The 19,409-nt window shown below is 41.5% G+C and overlaps 1 pseudogene across 1 annotated transcript; it reads right to left on the reverse strand.

Annotated features, from left to right (window-relative positions):
* Nucleotides 1-2,265: 2,265 nt before the first annotated feature.
* LOC148758312 (mitotic spindle assembly checkpoint protein MAD2A pseudogene) lies at nucleotides 2,266-19,137 on the reverse strand (annotated as a pseudogene). The gene is made up of 3 exons (XR_016021224.1): nucleotides 19,122-19,137; nucleotides 6,091-15,176; nucleotides 2,266-5,985 (listed from the first exon to the last, which is right to left on the reverse strand). The product of XR_016021224.1 is annotated as a mitotic spindle assembly checkpoint protein MAD2A pseudogene (transcript).
* Nucleotides 19,138-19,409: the final 272 nt, after the last annotated feature.

Raw genomic sequence — 19,409 nt, forward strand, 5'->3', positions numbered from 1 at the left:
AACTGGGTCCATTTAAAGTGTTTAACAAATCAATATTCATGGAACCACCAACATCAACAGACAGATCGTCCCCCGTGGTTCCATGGTGGTCCTGTTTGCAGTCCGTTGCTCTCCCACCCCCAGCTGCAGACAACCAGGGACGTATCTGTTGTCATTAGACATTATCTGTTTTAGAATGGCATATACGGGAGTCACAGTGTGTACTCTTGTGTGTCTCACTTCTTTTACTTAGAATGCTTTTCACATTTAACCATGCAGTTGAGTGGTCATTAGTTTGTCACATTTTATTGCTGAGTAGAATTCCATTATGTGGCTATACCCCGATTTGTTTATCCAGTCACATGTTGTGAGTTATTATACGTGACATCTGTTCTTTACATGTACGTAGGGTTTCAATTCGATAAATGGACTTGATGAATCATATAACTGTACGTTTAGCATTTTAAAGACATGCCAAACTGTTTTCCATAGAGGCTGCACTATTTCATAATCCCCTCAGCCAAGGATGAGGTTTCTATTCGCTCCAGTACTCAGCAATTATTACACTTTTTATCTTAGTTCTGTTACTGGCTGTGAAGTACTAGCTCCTTATCTTTTCATTTGCATTTCCGTAGTGACTAATGAATGCTGAGCCTCTTTACATGGGTTTAATGGACAGTCAGTCCTATGTATTCTTTTAAGTGAAGCATCTGGTAACATATTTTTATTGTGGGTTTTTGTGTTTTTGTGTGTTTTTTTGGTTTGTCTTACTACATAACTTATGAGTTATAAGGGAGAAATTTTATACTTCTCAGTGTACAGACCATCCTCATTTTGTTACATTTATCTAAGTGTCTCATGTTTTTGTATTACCCAGAAAGCCCAGCTAATGGTGGAAGTAAGGTTCGGTGGATTAGGAAAAGGCCTGATCTGAAGCCCAGAATGACTGCTGCTTTTACTGTAACCAAAGCAACTGGGAAACCAGGGGCTCACAAGGCGGTGGATCAGCCCAGGAATGTTAACAGTGTAAGGGGAGGTGTTTCCAAAATGCCAGCATTTCCAAAAGCCACACCTATGACTTGTGCCAAGTAAGGCCAACTCTGAGACATGCTGACCTCTCACACTTGGGGCTCAGTGCTAGTCCTGTAACCGCAACACAGCAACTTTCAGCAGGAGGCTGCCTTAGGTCTGGGTCAGATTTTGCTTCCAGAAAAGCATCTTGGGTGCCAGTGGGCCCAGAGGGGCTGGTGCTGAGTCTGCACATGCAGTGGCTGAATGAACTCAACCAAGGATTGGCACACACACAAGCCACCACCAAACACTGATGACCACAGAACAGCAGCAGGGTTGTGCCACATGGCTCTTGAGACCTTAGTCTCTGTGAATTAAATCCCATCCCATACTCAGGGAGAGAAGGACTAGAATCCAGGCCTTCTGACAACCAGAATAGCCAGTAGTCTCATTGGAACTCGTGGGAACTCATGTATGTTATATGTGAGAGAGAACAAGCTCCTGGGTTGACCTGATTATTTCCAAAGGAAGTATACTACGGGGGGTGGGGGGGGCCTGGTTGGGCCCAAAGTCCAACCCCTCCTCTGATCACCAGCCTGGTCTCTTGTCAGTCACGGGGGGAAAAAATCTTTTTAGTTACTTAGCCCAGAGTGGCTCCTTTTCTAATCGTCACTTCTTCATGTGAGACTGCAGGAGTTCTGAGAGAGGGAACTCCAGCATTAGGCCTCTGGAATTGGTGTCATTCATTGTTCTGATGATGACACTCAGAACTCACATGAGTGAACATATTAAAAATAATGGTAAAACTTCTTTAAATAAAGTTGTACTTGAGGCTTATTGCTATTAGACAAGACTAATATTTATACTCCTATTTTTCCATCTATTGAGCAGATAGTTTACTGGATAGTGGAATTGGAATAGAAAGATACTGAGAAAATTGTCTGCATACATTATTCTTATTGCTCAACTGGTAACTCAAACTTTGAGTCTAATCTCCTTCCAGGCATCATCTCAGAAAAACGTGGTCAGAGCAGGAAAAAATGCTTACAGACCCAGTTATGCAGAAACTCTACAGCTAGGAGTGCAATCTGAGGAACTGATATTAAATGTGTGGACAGTGTTAGCATATTCATTGCAGAGAAACAGTTGAAGTCAACCTAGATGTAACGGGAGGAAGTCTATAAATACGACATATACGTGAGATGGCATATACGCAACCATTTACAATCACGTGTACACAGAATATTTATGCAGTGGGAAATAATCTTGATGTATGTGAAATTTCTTAAAAATGTAGTAACGGTCTTGGTTAAATTTCAAGGAACACAACACCTACCAAGACTAAATCACAAACAAATAGAAAATCTGAATAGACCTGTAACAAATAAGGAGATTGAATCCGTAATCAAAAATCAAACAGAGTAGTACATACAGAAAGGGCTTTGGGAAATGGGCAGAGGTCTACAAACATAAGCTTTTATTGCAGAACACTTAGAATTGTGTATATAGGTTTACCCAAATTACTTAATGTTTGAATGACTAAATAAGTCTTTTCAACATATGATTGGTAGAAAAGGGAATGGTGAAGATGCTGAGGAGTCACCCTCCCAATGTCACAGGGGCTCCTCTGCCGGTTCATGCTCTTCTAAGTTTGCGGCACTTCAGTGTGTGAGCAACTTGGGGAAATAGGAGTTTAATTTTTAAATGACCTGAATAGCACCTTCTCCATATTAGACACACAAATGGTCAACAGGCACACTAAAATGTTAAACATCATTAGTCATGATGAAAATACAAATTAAAACCACAATGTGAAACCCCTTCACGTGAAACAGAATGGCTATAATTGAGAAAAATAAAACAAATGGCAGCAACAATGTGGAGAAATTAGAACACTTAAATATTCCTTCTGAACATGTAAAATGGTGGCCTGAGTGTACTATAGTTGGGAATTTCTAACCCGTAAAAAAATTCCCATGTGGTACAAGTCCACTTCTAGAAGTAGACCCCCCAAAATTGAAAACAGATGTTCAAACAAACACTGATACATGAATCCACGGCAGCGCTGTTCACAACAGCAGAGGCCTAAACAATCCAATGTCCATCTTAGTCAGCAGTGAAAACTAAGTAAATAATTGTGTAGCTATACCAGGATTCCTTAGATTGATATAATTATGGACATATTAATAATTTCTAGAAACATGTATCCCCATAACACACACAAAAATTTTAATATACCAGAAGACATATTTAGTAATACACCAATATATTTAGTTCCTCTACAATAAATACCAAAAAGTTGATAAATCTATTTTCAGTAATCAGTGTTTCATTATTTTATCCTATTTGGAAATAGTCCAGACGTTAAATGCATATCCATCATTAATTTAGATAGCAAAACTGTTAAGTTTCAAATTACCAAATACACGTAGAAAACCTTTTCAGTGCTTATGTAGAATATAATTATCGCTAAAAAGTTTACATATTTTTTATTTTCATTGTACCTATCTTACATATTAGTTAAAAATTTTAGATGTCAAAATCAATTATTACCGAAGCTATTTTCTTGACACATTTTGTAACACAGATAACAAACTTATTTTCAGAAACCCAGTTAAAATATAAATATTTTATGTTACTGACTTTCACAGATATGACTATGTGATAAACACAAACTAAAACCAGCTTTAATATCAAATATTTCACCACGTCATCTGATCCTGAAAAGCATTTGTGTCAGTTTGTATTTTATTTCTTAATTTATGTAAGCATTTAATTTCTTCAAACCGATCAAATATTACACTAGTAACACCATCCACAGATACAAAACATCTTACCACACACAAACTGGTTTCACACAGGGATCACAAATTAACAGAATTAGTAATAACTTTAGAGAACGCACAAGTTGGTTCACCAAGAAAACAGCTGGTTGTCACAAGAGCTCTGTAACACAATTTAAATGTAGAAGATTTTCCCATTCCAGGATCCATCGTCTGTCCGTGGACAGTGAGGACTAAATAGTGACACAACCAACCAGCCTCCTTACAGCTCCGGCCAGGAAGCCAGAGGCCCCTCCACACAGAGTGCAGAGGAAGCAGCCCTCCCAGAGCCAAAGGGTCACCCCCAAAGACAAATTAGTTAATGTTTGAATGACTAAATAAGTCAGAAAAGCACAGAACTTCGTCACCCAGGAGGTCGGGATGGAGGCGTGGACGGTGTCTCCGGTCTCACACAAAATGGGAGGCACCTCCAGCCCCAATCCCACTAAATCGTGGTTTCCGGGAGGTGCTACTAGACTGGGATCTGTCCAGGTCTAACGGGTGAGAAAGGCAGGGGGGACAGATGCCCCTTATGGGCAGAGGCCCCTCAGGACACACTCCCCTGGGAGCTGGCACAGCCAAGCAGAGGCCCACTGGGAACCCCAGCTCATCCCACTGGCTACAGGGCACAATGGAATAAGTGCACCTGGCCGATGGTGGGGACGCCGGTCTGGACAGAACCACTTAACTCCCCAGCCTGTGGGGCCGGCTCCAACGACAGGCTTACGGGACCTGTGCCTGTGTTCCGTCCCCGTGGTAGTGACTTCTTAGGACAAACGACATGCAAGACACAGAGACAAGAAAAAACGAACACCTCTGGGAGGAAAGAATATAGAGTCTCTAGGTGCAAGAAGTTAGCTGCACAAGTATTTTTTTCTGACGATCTAAATTCAGAAAAGAGACAAAAGCCTCGCACCCCTTCTAACTTCTACCCAACCCCACAGACAGAGACCAGGAATTATGATACATGCGCACCTAGAATTCACATCACCGTGAAATTTCCAAATACAGCGAGGAGAAATCAGGTAAATATGACATTTTGACAAGGGTGGGAGTGGACTCTTAGATTTCAGATGTAAAAATGGGACATTTACAGGTAATTCAGGAAAAGCTGAACACACGTGGCAGGTACATTTGGTGAGGCTCATGCATGGACTCTTCCTGTCTACTGCTAAGGGGATTGTGGTCAGTGTTTATTTGTGCTTCACAGTCTTTCAGGAGGCAGGAAAAGGGGAGTCAGGCTGGAAGAGGGAGGCTTGTATTGTTAAAAATGCCCCTTTTGCAATTTATTTTCCTCAGCTCGGCTCTCTGGCCTCAGACAGTTGTGGGCTGTGTTTACATTTCTGATCTGCTCGGCAGAGGACCTGGGGGAGATGCTGAGACTCTAATTTGTATCAGACTAAAAAAGCTGCCTCAATTTTGCTCAAGTTCCTGATCAGTTATTACATTCCTTGAAACTTGTTCCAACATACCAATTATCGTAATATTAGATCGCCATACAGTTTTTAAAAATTTGCACATCTCTTGATTTTCCCTTCTGCTTTTTTTAAACCTAATGTTGACATTAGCATTTTTAAGACCCAACAAGATGAAGAACTAATTCAAAAGTTAAATCTCCTTAAATTCGTTTGTATTAAACATGTGGTCTTCCTCTTAGGTTCCAATAAAACAGCTGTTTGCCATGAAAATTCTCCAACGCAGTTTCAAAATTTGAAGTTTTTCCAATTCAAAGCAACTGTGGTATGACCATTGATGATAGGATTTTAATAGCTCCTAAAACCAAAAAGCCCTTTTACTAACTTAACCAAGGAAGCCAAAGGCTTTCTGTCCCTGTGGTATTTTCTTTCTTTCTTTTTTTTTATTAGAGTTTATAGGAGTCACAATTCACAGTACAGTTACATAGGTTTCAGGTGTACAATTCTGTATTACATCATTTATAAATCACATTGTGTGTTCACCACCCAGAGTCAGTTCTCCTTCCATCACCATATATTTGATCCCCTTTACCCTCATCTACCACCCCCCTCTCCCCCTGGTATTTTCTTTCGATTACAAACGGCACAAGACACAGACACAGAAAAAAATGACCACTTCTGAGAGGAAAGGATCAATAAAGAAAACCTGAGTCGCTACTCCCGAGAAGCCAGCTTCACAAACATTTTTTCTTGCCAATCTACATGTAGAAAAGAGAAAACGGACACGCAGCACTTCTGAATTCTCCCCAACCCCACAGAAATAGACCAGGAAACATGACAGGGTGAACAAAAACACCGCTTACCTCTGCCTGCAGATGAGATGTCCATGAGCTCCCAGCTGCAGAGTTTCCAGGTGCTGTAATCCAGCCAGTAATTCTCCTCGCAGGCTCCCCAATACTGTGGGGCTTTAACAAAATTCTTTTGCTCTCATCTTGTGTGTTAGAGGAGATCAGGTCCTTGTATCTATCACCACAGGAAGGCATTCCAGGACGTAGGAACAATGCATCATGAGCAAAGGAAAAAGCAGGCCAAGGATTTAATAAAAGAAACAAAATATATTCCCAATATGCTGGAGAGCACAAGACCACGAGGAGAGTGACTGCACCGGAACAAAGAAAAGTTAGGATTATATCTGAATGAGGGCGGGAAATATTCAAGGGTGGAGTCACAGGTGATCTATGGGCGTTTCTAGGGCGTTCCCAGGGCCTGTCTTTGTTGATGCCTCCTTCCCACCCGGAGGAGGGATTCCCTTATAGGAACTGTGAAAGGGGTGGAGAATTTTCCCGCCTGTAATGCTAACACTGTTATAGCCAATTACAATTAGCTGTAGCTGTAGCATTTCTTAGGAATTTTTCCCTGCCTGGAATTCTGATAGTGTTATAATCCATCACAATTAGCTGTAGCTGCACTTTCTCTTACGAATGATTGCATTGCATTTCTGTTTTCTTTGTTTCCTCTCACATCTTCCTTCCTTTCCTCCCCCATCTCCTGTGGCCCTGTGCTCTCTGCCTATGGTAATTTTTTCTAGCTGAGCTAATCATAAAATTAATAGAATCACATTAACGTAAAATAGAATTTTAACACATGCGCATGGGGAATTCACATACGTCTAAAAATTCCAAAGGCAGCGAGGTCAGATTGGGTGCTTGGCAGGTAATTTAGGGAGAGTGGCACACTCTCAGGAGGTAAATTGTTGTTAGGCAACCCAGAAAATAATGGGAATGTGGGAAGGGAGGTCAGCAGGCTCCACTGGGCGTCTTCCCGCCTTATGCTCAGGAGTTTATGCCAAGGTTCCCTCCCTAAAGCAGGTCTTTCCATCTGAATCTCTTAGGCAGGAAAGGGGGAGGGTCAAAGGCTGTTTCAGAGTCTTTTGTTCCCTAACAAGGAGCTTAAAGTCAATGTGCACAAAGACAAAACTTTTCATCCTCTTCATTCCCACCTTTGTAACTTTAATACAAGTTTCACGTCCAGAAGTTAAATTGGTAGATTGTTCCGTATTTCATTGATCTAATCATTCAATCTGGAGAATAAGTTAGTTTAGTTAAATTGTTGGATCTTATTTCATGATGCAGTGATGTAGATACAATCCCAAATTTCACCTTTTATTAACTACCCTGCTTAGATGACTTGCTTAGATGGAGGGAAGGAACAAACTGTCTTCTACCCTCAAGGTTTCTTCTGGCTGCTCTAATAATCAAACAGACATGAGACAGATTAGCCAAGAGAAAATAAGCCGATTTAATTCATACACATGGGAACCCCGCACACAGGAGAGAGTGAGAGACCCCACGTACAGGATTGGTAGGGAATTAGACAGGGAACCTATGTAGCTAAGACATGCCAAGCTAGGAATGAAGTAAGGTCCCTCGGGGGCTTGAAAGTGTCACTGCAGAGGGGTGACAAGAGGAAATGTTTCATAAATATCTTGAACCTAGTCAGACAGACAGATGTTGACAGACACTAAAGGAGGTCTGACAGGGGCAGAAATAGAGAAAGAATGTGGGGTGTAGGGTGCTGAGCTGCTACCAGCCCAAGGTCGCTGTGTGCATGACCTGTGGGTTTGGGATCTCTCGGGGTGTCCTTGGCTGCCTCTGCATTGTTTTCCCAGTTCTTCCATATATGCCTTTAGGCCTCCACGAGACTGAAGTTCCCACACCAGGCCAGCACTCGGGACCTGAGAGTGGCCCCAGCCTTGGATGAGACCCCTTATGCCAGGGAAAAGCTGAGGGACTGTACCCCAACCCACCGGACAGGTCCAGCTACCACAGCTGTGCAGGGGGGACCTGTTCCAGCAAAGCTGCCCCAGGAGCCTGGTGTTCGGCTCCCCCTGCAAATGCTGCACCTGGAGTGGAGTCCCCAAGGCCCCTTCAGCCCCAGTGCACAGGCCAAACCCTGGGATCCCACCACAGCCAGCCTCCCCTGCCAGGAATGCTAATAGTGTTTTAACCCACTCCAATTAGCTGTAGCTGCACCATTTCTTAGGAATAATCTCATCTCCTCTCTTTTCCTTCTTTTGCCTCACGTCTTCATTCCTTTCCTCCCCTCTCTCCCTGAGGCACTGTTCGCTCTGCCTATGGTAACAACTTCTTCTAGCTGAGCTAATCATCAAATGAACAAAATGAGATTAATGACATACCTCAAATTTTAATATATGTGCATGAGGCATTCACATACTTGTCAAGATTGGGTAATTTAGGAAGAGTGGCACACTCATGGAAGGTAAATTGTTGCAACTCAGAAAATAATGGGACACAAGGGAAGGGTGGTCAGCAGTATCCACTGGGTGTCTTCCCGCCTTATGCTAAGGAGTTTACGCCAAGTTTCCCTTCCTAAACCAGGTCTTTCCATCTGAATCTCTTAGGCAAGATATGGGGGTGGGGTGGGTCAAAGGTTCTTTCTGAGTCTTGTTTCTTAACAACCAGCTTTAAATCAATAGTCCCAAAGGCAAGTTTGAGTCCTCTTCTTACCCACCTTTGAAACTTTATGAAAGTTTCACATCCAGAAGTTCAATTGGTAAATTCTTCTATATTTCATTGATCTAATCACTCAGTCCTAACGATGGAGGAATATTTTCCTGTGATTCCCCAATTGGTGTAGATGATGTTGGATCTGCCGGCAGTTTCTGGGTATAGGCCAGGATTGTCTCGGGAGACCCAAGAATGGAAACACGGACCCAGGAGAGGTAAAGAGTTTTAAAAAGAGGATACTTTATTGCAAGCAAAGAGTCAGAGCTCCCAAGCAGGAGGCGGTCCCGAATGGGGGTGGCCCCGTGACGGAGGCAAAAGCCCTTACTTTTGTATCTTCCCTTGCCTGTTTGGGGAAGGGGAGCTGTTTGAAGAAGGGAACTGGCGCCTTCTAATGCCTTCTAATGGAATTTGTCTACCATGTTTGTGCTGCTTGCCCATCCTAAAGGAATTAGGAAAGTAATCCACTCTTATGTATCAGATCTGTTCTGTTTGTCAGGCCAAAAGGAATTTTATGATTAATCTCAAGGCCTTGTTATATTATGTCCTGGAGCGAAGGAGTGATTTCAAAACCTGGAGTTTTAGGATATGGCTGTCTTTTGTTTATTCCACCAGGGACCTCCCTGTCTACCTAGGGATGCTAGCTAACCTGTACCACTAATAATAAGTTACTTTATAAACTAATTGTTGAATCATATTTTATGATGCAGTGATGTAGATATACTCCCAAATCTCACCTTTTGTTAACTATCTGATTACTTGCTTATGTGAAGGAGGAAGAAACTTTCCTCTACCATCAAGTTCCTTTTGGCTGCTCTGATAATCAAATAGACATGAGACAGATTAGCAAGAGAAAATAAGCAGATTTAATACATACATAAGGGAACCACACACACAGGAGAGAATCAGAGACCGCAGGTACAGGAAAGGTAGACAGATAGAAATGGTGAATAAGGCATCCCTAGCTAGGGATGAGATAAGGTCCCTTAGGGGCTTCAAAGTATCACTGCAGGGGGGTGTGACAGAGCAGATGTTTCATTAATATCTTTAACCTAGTCAAAGACAGATGCTGACAGAGACCGAAGTAGAAGGTCAGACAGGGACAGAAATAGAAGCACAGCATGGGGTGTGGGGTGCTGAGCTGCTGCCAGCCCAAAGTTGCCAACTGAGTGTGTGGCCTATGGATTTGGGATCTCTTGGGGTGTCCTTGGCTGACTCTGCACTGTTTTCCCAGGTCTTTCATATGTGCCTTTAGGCCCCCTGCTTCCCCAGCTCTCCCAGGGGACTGCAGTCTGGACCCTGCAGGCCTCTCTGTAGTCTCTCTGAAACAGGGCCCGGTTGGGACACCCACAAAAGAGGCCTCACCTCTTCCCGTCCTAGAGCTTAACAGATGGCCAACCCACTCCCGGAGGTTTGGGCTTGGAATGTCCCGTTCCTGAGCTTAGGAGATCCCTCTGTCCCAGTTACATGCTTTAGATAATTACCCTGAAACTTACGCTTGCTTACTAGTCACAGTGCCTTGTGCCTGCCGATTACAATCTTTAAGGCCCAGCATTCTTTCCAGTCACTGCTCCTGGGTTGGTGAACACGTTGGAGAGCCACATCGCCAAAGGGAAGCCTCCATGCAGACCCCCGGAACCATCACAGCTTCTGGAGGAATGCCCAGATTTCCCCATAAATATCCCAGGCTGGTCTGAGAATGTGAAGGCAGTTTTTGGAGGTGTTAACCCGCTGCCTTCTCAGGCCACCGGTGCTCTGATAATAAATGCTTATTCTTTGACCCAACTCCTGTGTCGGTCTATTGGCTGAGCGATGCAGGCAGCACGAGCCCCGGACACGTTTGCCTCCGGTGTCAGTTTCTGGTGACCCAGATGGGACAGCCTCGGGGCTCCTCCGGTAAGTCTCGGCTTGCGGAGGGTCTCGGGGGCTGCCTGGGACTGGGCAGATTCCTTGGTGCAGGACCGACCTCTGCCAAGATATTTTGCAGGAGGTGGGGTTTGTGCCAGCGCCTGCCCGTCATAAATGCCATTTGTGCACAGTAGGGATAGAATAAGCGTTGGCTCTGTTTCCTGCCTCTAATTTCTGGTTTGGAAATTAGAGTGGATCTGGTATGCACAGTAAGAGGACTTTGCACTCAACATCTGCGGCTCCTCTTTGAGGGCCATCTGGGGGTCATACTGACCCATTGGCGTCAATAGGTGAGGTTGCAACATCCAGCAAGGCGTAATACCCCACCAGTAAGGGACTCTGGTTGCAGGCTTCCTCTGGTCTTGGAAGCACGCATGTTGTCTGCACTGTGAAAGCCACCACGCTTGGTTTCAGTCTTTGGGCATTGGGTGGCCTTAGGGCCACACTTGGTTTTTGGTATTTGCTCACTGGCCGATTGTCTGATGGTCAACGGACCATGTATATGGATTAAGACAATGTCGCATCCCAATTTGGTGCCTGGCCAGGTTTTGGTTTCGGTATTCGGATCCAAAGTTAGTTTTTCTGGTTTTTGTCTGTCTGATTCAGGAAATACTTGGGGGGGGGTGTGTGTGTGTGTGTGTGTGTGTGTGTGTGTGTGTGTGAGTGTGTGTGTGAGTGTATATCAAGTGTAGCTGTATTTGTTCAAGCTCAAACATGGGATCTAAGGTTTCAATCCCAGCTGGGAGCCCATTGGGTAAAATATTAGGACATTGGCAAAAGTACAGCTATAAGCCATTGACCAAAAAGAAATTAATGTTCTATTACAGTGCTGTTTGGCCAATGCATACATTAGATTCTGGAGAGTGATGGTTGCTCAATAGTTCATTAAATTACTATACAAAATTGCAACTGGAATTGTTCTGTTAGAGGTCTCAGAAATATGGTGAAATTTCTTATGTATGCCTTTATGATAGACTCTGAAAAAAATTAAACAAAACTGATAGTTAAGAAAAAAGGGGACTCCACCCATCTCCTAATCCACTAATAAACAGGAATGCTGAGGCTGAGGTAACTGAAGGAAAAAAAAGACACTTTTAAAACCAAGCGGCAAATTCTCAAGCCAGACCTCCCACTCCTTGTTCCAGCCAATTTGAAATTTTGGGGGTAACTGTAAGATCTTAGGACCCTGTTTACGTGTATAAGGTCTGCAATACGTGTGTTTGTATATTTCATATATAATGTTATTGCCTCCGGATGTATTGCCAATTTATAATTGATTTGCTTAAAAAAAGGATTAAGCACTTATAAATTTAAATAATAAAAACTAACAAGTACTGTTCATGATCAGGTGATTTAAGAAAATATTTGATACTAAGGCTAGTTTAACTTTTAGTTAAATGTGGTTTTTTTAAATGTTATTAACATTAAATATGGTATCTTCTGCCTAGGTTTACAAAAACAAATTCATGTTATCTCAGTCACAAAATTTGTCAAAAAATAGCTTGGTTAATACTTACCTTTGAAAACTTCTGGAGTTAAGAACTAATAATATGTTAACAGGTGAAACTTTTCAGTAATGATATAGTGTGGATGCTTGGAGGAGGTTTCTCAGCATCTGTTGGTAACTTAAGATTTCAGTTCTGAGCGACCAGCTGGCTCAGTGGTTGGAGCGCGGTGCTCATAGCAACAAGGTCGCTGGTTTGATTCCCCCGTGGGCCAGTGAGCTGCGTCCTCCACAACTGGATTGACAATTACTTGACTTGTAGCTGGTGGGTCCAGGAAAAAAACACTGTTCCCCAATATTCCCAAATAAAAGCAAAAAAAAAACACCTGAAAAAAAAATATGAATTTTACTAAGTTGTGTTAAATGATAAAAACTATTGAATATCTAGGTATTTCTAAATAACAAAATGCTGCAATATTAATTATTGGATGAATCTGAGTTCACCTACTTTTTGGTTTCTTGTCACAGGAAATCTGAAAACTAACGATGTCAGTAAATGTGGTTTTTAATTTTCTTTAAAATATAATTTTTAAAAATTGGTAGATATATTGCTAACAAAAACCTATAGTTCTAAAGGTTGCAAGATGTGTTTATGCATTTGCTAATGGAAATACTGGATACTTGCTTTTAGTTGTCAGTAAAAATTAAGGCTCTGAAGGTTATAGATTTTCATTACTATATAAGGAAATGATGTATGTTTTCAAGAAACGCATAGGATATAAAAATACATTTTTGAAAGAAAAGAAAGGAGTTTGTTCTAAGTATGATTATTTCTGAATGAGTGAGAGGAGACAAACCAAGAGGGACTGGAAAACTCATAGAAGGTTTGTGAGGAAAATCTTGAAGAAATTTTATATATGGTTAAAGTAAATGTGACTTAAATAAATTTAAGTATCAAAAGTAAGCTGGCACAAAATTAGGTAAATTTTCTCTCTCTGATAAATAAAACATAGTTTGTTAGACTAGTGGTCAGCTAATGATATTATAGAAAAGCTTTCTGTATGAAAAGCAAAGATTATATGTGTCATTAAATTCATTTTCTATGTATTATATTGTCTTAATTAGATCTTCAGTTACTGAGGAAAAATAAATCTAAGAACTGACTTTTGCTAATAGTTATGCAAACTTCTGTATTTCAGGACTGCTGGAGTTCACGTGTTCTCCTCAGTGTCAGATATAGACCAATATAAGGAAGCTTGTTTTCCTAACCTGGCGAGGTAATACAATGGTTCTGGTCCACTGTTACATTCCTGATAGAGGCTCAGATACTAAAAGAAGGACAGGGGGGTTGTTTAAATGTCTTTAACAACTGCGACAGGGAAAAGGAGGAGAGAAAGGAATAGTGAGACTGTAGATGAGGCCAGAGGCAGGCCAGATTTTTGGCTGCGGTTAATAGACAGGCCAAGGCCAGGGCGACCTCAGGGCCACCCCGGCAGCCCCAGAAAGGAAAAAGACCCTGCTTTGGACGTGGAAGCCCAGGCCACTGGCGTAAGGCGTGCTAGAATCCTGCAAAGCAGCCATGCCCACTGTGCAAACTGAAGGGCACTGGAGGAGGCCCCTGGGACTACATTCTCTTTGAGATAAATCTGTTTTAGGCCCTCACAGGTCCCATGTCACCTACGACTCCTATTTTCCAATTGAGGCAGAGACAATTATTATCTCCCTTTCACAGGTATTTAAAATGACTGATTCTAACGCAGTTCTGAGTCCGAACTGAGGCTGAAATTACCAACGTGGGCCAGAATAGCTTGCACACACAGGGTCCTGGACAAACAGAGTGATCCAAATAGTCCTTATAGCATTGGGTGCAATCTTGGTTATTCTATTCAGGAAAATCTGCAAATAACCTTAATAACCTAATACAGTGAGCTGAGCTAACCAGCCACCCCTAGAAAGATATTTTTAAGAGTGCTCTATTACCAGAATTTAAGCAGTAGAAATATTAGTTTTGTAAGTGTAACTGATATGAATTACAACCCAATTGGAGATTTTTTCAGTATGGTTACTATACAAATGAAATAAATGGCAAAAGGACATGATAGCAATATTTTGTTATTTATGTATTACCAGATATTTTAGGACATGAACAAAGATTCTGAGTGTTCAGACTTCTTTTGTTGTGTTTCATATTTAAATAACTCCCTACCTGTATTCCGAGTCAAGCTACTTGACAAACAGGTATGATCTGAGAAGGCATTTAGCTTTATACCAAAAGTTTTTCTATCTACAGTTACCACCTTCAAGGAATTGACATTACGAGACAAATAATATGCTGGGTCCCTTTTTTGAACACTGCAAAAAATTGTGTCAACAGCACTGGAAGTCAAACTGATACCCCCAAAAAAATGGAAAAATCATTCATGGTCCAGGAAAGTATGTTAAGTTCTCCCCTGCATAACAGTTAAGCAATAAAATATGTAAACTACAGTTGACTTGGTTTCAGGAGAAGCACATTTGAGGATTACGTTATTGTTCTCTTCTCATCTACAGTCATTAGCAGGGATTCTGTGGGCCACCATGCTATTTACTCTGTGGATTGTGGTAGTGAGGCAGGAAGACAGACTTGCTCACAATTGGTGATCAACTGTGGTCCTGTCTCTTCCCATTTTTCAGGCACAATATAATATTTGTATAAATCAGGAGGTCAAAGGAACAAGAAACTTCCGACAATGACAGGAATATCACTGTAGCTGTGATCTGTCTGATCACAGAAAGGATTTCATCTTGGAGAGCTTTCTGAGCCTTTTCTCTGAGTGTACTGTCATCTCTGGCAGTCTTGTCACAATATCAAATTACCGTCTTTCAAGGACCCTTTCAATATGTGAGAGGACTGCCACTACTTTCTTAACTGAACTCTTGTACAATCCAACTTTTAGTTGTCCCACGTTATTTAGGTATTTCATGAGCTCTGAATGAGTAGTTAGAGTCAAGGTGAGCCCACATTTCTGCACTAGAGTAAAGTTTTCAAGTGGATACAGGCCACGCTGATATAACATGTTGTTGATGTCAAGAACTCAGCCATGATGTCAGTGCTCGTGCAGGGTGGTGCCTCACTCCCGGGAGACCTGCAGGACCATTGCCAGACCCACAGACGGGCGAGCCCATTCACAGGGTGATGGCAGGGCTTACGGCAGCTCCCCGTCATGTAAGTCCAGTGATCTTTTTTCCAAACATAAACTTTTTTAATTGTATATCTCTTACATACAGTAAAATGTAAAGATTTAAAATCCATTGATTTTTTGTTGTTGTTCAAGGGTCAAAATCCATTGATTTTTTTATAAAGGGCAGACAACATTAAATTGTGTAAAGAAAGGTATTTCCAACAAATGTGCTACACAGCTGGCCATACACATGAAGAGAAATGAAACTGGACTCTAACCTCACACCACTTAAAAAATTAACTGGAAATAGATGAAGGGCTTAAATATAGGAGGTAAAAGTATAAATTCTCGAAAAAAACATGGAGATACATTTCTGTGACCTTCGATTAGCAATGTTTTTTTAGATTTGATAACACATACAAGCAACAGCAGCAAATAGGTAAATTGGACATCCTCTAAATTAGAAACATGTGTATCAAAAGGAGCGATCCAGAAAGTGGAGGCAGCCCATCAAATGGAAAAATATTATATACCTGACAAGAGTCTGTTATCCAGAGTAAAGAATTTCTAAAACTCATGAACAAAAAGACAACTAAAATTTTTAAATGACCTGAATTGAACCTTCCCCACATTAGACACACACGGTCAACAGGCACACGAAGATGTCCCACATCCTCAGTCCTGATGCAAATGCAAATTAAAGCCACAGTGTGATCCCCCTTCACATGTACCAGAATGGCCATAATGGAGAAAACTAACACAAATGGCAGCAACAATGTCGAGAAATTAGAACCCTTAAACATTCCTTCTGAAAATGTAAAATGGTGTGGCCTCCGGGTACTACAGTTTGGCATGTCCACCCCATAAAAGATTGCCACGTGTTTCAACAAATCCATTTACAGAAATAGACCCCCCCCAAAAAAAAATTTAAGAGATGTTCAAACAAAACTGATAAACTGATACATAAATCTACAGCTGCACTGTTCACAGTAGCAGAGGCCTAAACAATCCAAATGTCCATCTTAATCAGCAGTGAAAGTAAGCAATTCTGTAGCAATACCAGGATTCTTGAGATGGATGCAATTATGAACATATTTAACAATTTCTAGAAATAATACTACCCATAGTGCATACAAAAATTTTAATGTGGCAGAAGACGTCTTTACTAATACACCAATATATTTAGTTCATCTACAATAAATAGCAAAAATTGATAAATCTATCTTCAGTACTGTTTCATTATTTTCTATTTGGAAATAGTCTAGACATTCACTACATATCCATCATTAATTTAGATAACAAAACTTCAAAGATTCAACTTACCAAAGACTGGTAAAAAACCTTTTCAATGTATATATACAATATAATTATTGCTAAAAAGTTTACCTAAGTATCTTTTATTGTCATTGTATCTATTTTATATATTAGTTAAAAATTTGAGATTTCAAAATCACTTATTACCGAAGCTGTTTTCTTGACACATTTTGTAACACAGATGACAAACTTATTTTTATAAACCCACTTAAATATATATATATTTTACGTTAATAACTTTCAAAGACATGACTATGTGATAAAACCAAACTAAAACCAGTTTTAATATCAAATATTTCACCAGATCATTTGATCCAGAAAAGCCTATGGATTACTTTGTATTCTGTTTAATTTATATAAGCATTTAATGTATTCTACCCGATAAGATACTACAAACTAGTAACACCATCCAGAGCTACAAAACATCTTACCACAAACACAAACTGGTTTCACACTGACATTACAAATTAACAGAATTAGTAATAACTGTAGAGAACGCACGAGATGGTTTACCAAGAAAACAACTAGTTGTCACAAGAGCTCTATAACACAATTAAATGTAGAAGTTTTTCCCATTCCAGGATACATCGTCTGTACAAGGACAGTGAGGTCTAAATAGTGAGACACACCAACCACAGCCTCCTTACAGCTCAGGCCAGGAAGCCAGAGGCCCCTCCACACAGAGTGCAGAAGATGCAGCCCTACAAGAGCCAAAGGGTCACCCCCAAAGACAGAGACAGCACAGACCTTTGTCACCCAAGCGGTCGGGATGGTGGGGTGGACAGGGTGTCTCAAGTATCCCACAAAATGTGAGGCACCTCCAGCCTCAAACCCACTAATTTGTGGACCGGCATCTAGAAAGCTGGGGGGACAGATGCCCCTTATGGGCAGAGGCCCCTCTGGACACACTCCCCTGGGTGCTGGCACAGCCAGGCAGAGGTGCACTGGGAACCCGATCTTACCCCACTGGGCACCAAGTGCAATGGAGTAAGTGCACATGATGGATGGTGGGAACCAGAGAGGATTACCTTCCTCGGTCACAAACCCAAGCTCCCGGGACACAGCAGAAGGAAAGAAAAACCTCATGTGGTTTCTAGACAGGGACCCACACAGCAAAGTTTGTTTCCGCAGACGCCGGTCTGGAGAGAACCGCTTAACTTCACAGCCTGTGGGGCTGTCTCCAACGACAGGCTTATGGGAGCCTGTGCCCGTGTTCTGTCCTTATGGTAGTTCCTTCTTAGGACAAAGGACACGCAAGACAGACACATGAAGAAACAAACATCTCTGGGAGAAAAGAATTAAGAAAACTCTGGAGTCTCGAGGTACAAGAAGTTGCTTCAAAAATATTTTCCTGCAAATCTTATTCAGAAAATAAAGGACTCGCACCCCTTCTAACTTCTACCCAACTGCAGACAGAGGCCAGGAATGTAATACATGCACACCTGGAATTCACACAAGCATGAAATTTCCAAAGACGGGAGAAATCAGGTAAATATGACATTTTAGACAAGGGTGGGAATGGGCTCTTAGATTTTAGATATAAAAATAGGAGATTTACAGGTAATTCAGGAAAAGATGAACACACGTGGCAGGTCAACTTTTGTGAGGCTCCTGCATGGAGTCTTCCTGTCTGCTGCTAAGGGTACTGGGCTCAGGTTTTCATTTGTGCTTCAGTCTTTCAGGAGGCAGGAAAAGGGGAGCCAGGCTGGACAGGGAGGCTTGTGTTGCTAAAACTGCCCCTTTTGCAATTTCTTTTCCTTTGTTTAGCTATGTGGCCTCTGGCAATTGTGGGCTGCGTTTACATTTCTGATCTGCTTGGGAGAGGACCTGGGGGAGATGCTGAGACCCTACTTTCTTTCAGACTGAAAAATACAGCTTCCATTTTTGTCAAGTTTCTGATCAGGTATTAGAATCTTTAAAACCTGTTCCAACATAGCAATTCTCATACTCTTAGATCGCCATACAGTTTTTAAAAATTTGCACATCTCTTAATTTTCCCTTCTGCCTTTTTTAAACCTAATGTTGATATTAGCATTTTTAAGACTCAACAAGCTGAAGAACTAATTCAAAAGTTACATTTCCTTGAATTCGTTTGTATTAAACGTGTGGTCTTTCTCTAGGTTCCAATAAAACAGCTGTTTGTCATGAGAGTTTTCTTAACACATTTTCAAAATTAGCAGTTTTTTCAATTCAAAGTAGCCACAGTCTGGCCACTGATTATAGGATTTTAATAGATACTCAAACCCATAAGCCTTTTTACATCTTAACCGAGGAAGCCAAAGGCTTTCTGTCTCTGTGGTATTTTCTTTTTATGACAAACGGCATAAGAGACATAGACACAGAAAAAAATGATCACTTCTAAAAGGAAAGAATCAATAAAGAAAAGCTGTGAGTCGCTACTCCCGAGAAGCTAGCTTCACAAACATTTTGCCCTGCCAATCTACTTGTAGAAGAGAGGAAAAGGACATGAGGCACTTCTACATTCTCCCAAACCCCATAAATACACCGGGAAGACTGGCATGGTGAACAAAAACACTGCTTACCTCTGCGGGCAGACATCCTTGTGCTCTCAGGGGCAGCAGTTTCCAGGAGCTAGCAGTGCCCCAATAATTGTGGCAGGCTCCCAAAAACTGTGAGGGCTTAAAAAAAATTCTTTTGCTCTCATCTTATGTCTTAGCTGAGATCAGCCCCTTGTATCATCGCAGAAAGGCATTCCAGGATGTAGGAACAATACCTCATGAAAAAAGGCAAGCAGGCCAAGGATTTACTAAACGAGAGAAAATATATTCCCAAAATTCAGGAGTGCACTGGACCAGAAGGAGTGGGACTGC

Source organism: Rhinolophus sinicus, chromosome 4, assembly GCF_057876585.1.
Source record: "Rhinolophus sinicus isolate RSI-liver-muscle chromosome 4, RSI-T2T, whole genome shotgun sequence".
NCBI classification, from domain to species: Eukaryota; Metazoa; Chordata; class Mammalia; order Chiroptera; family Rhinolophidae; genus Rhinolophus; species Rhinolophus sinicus.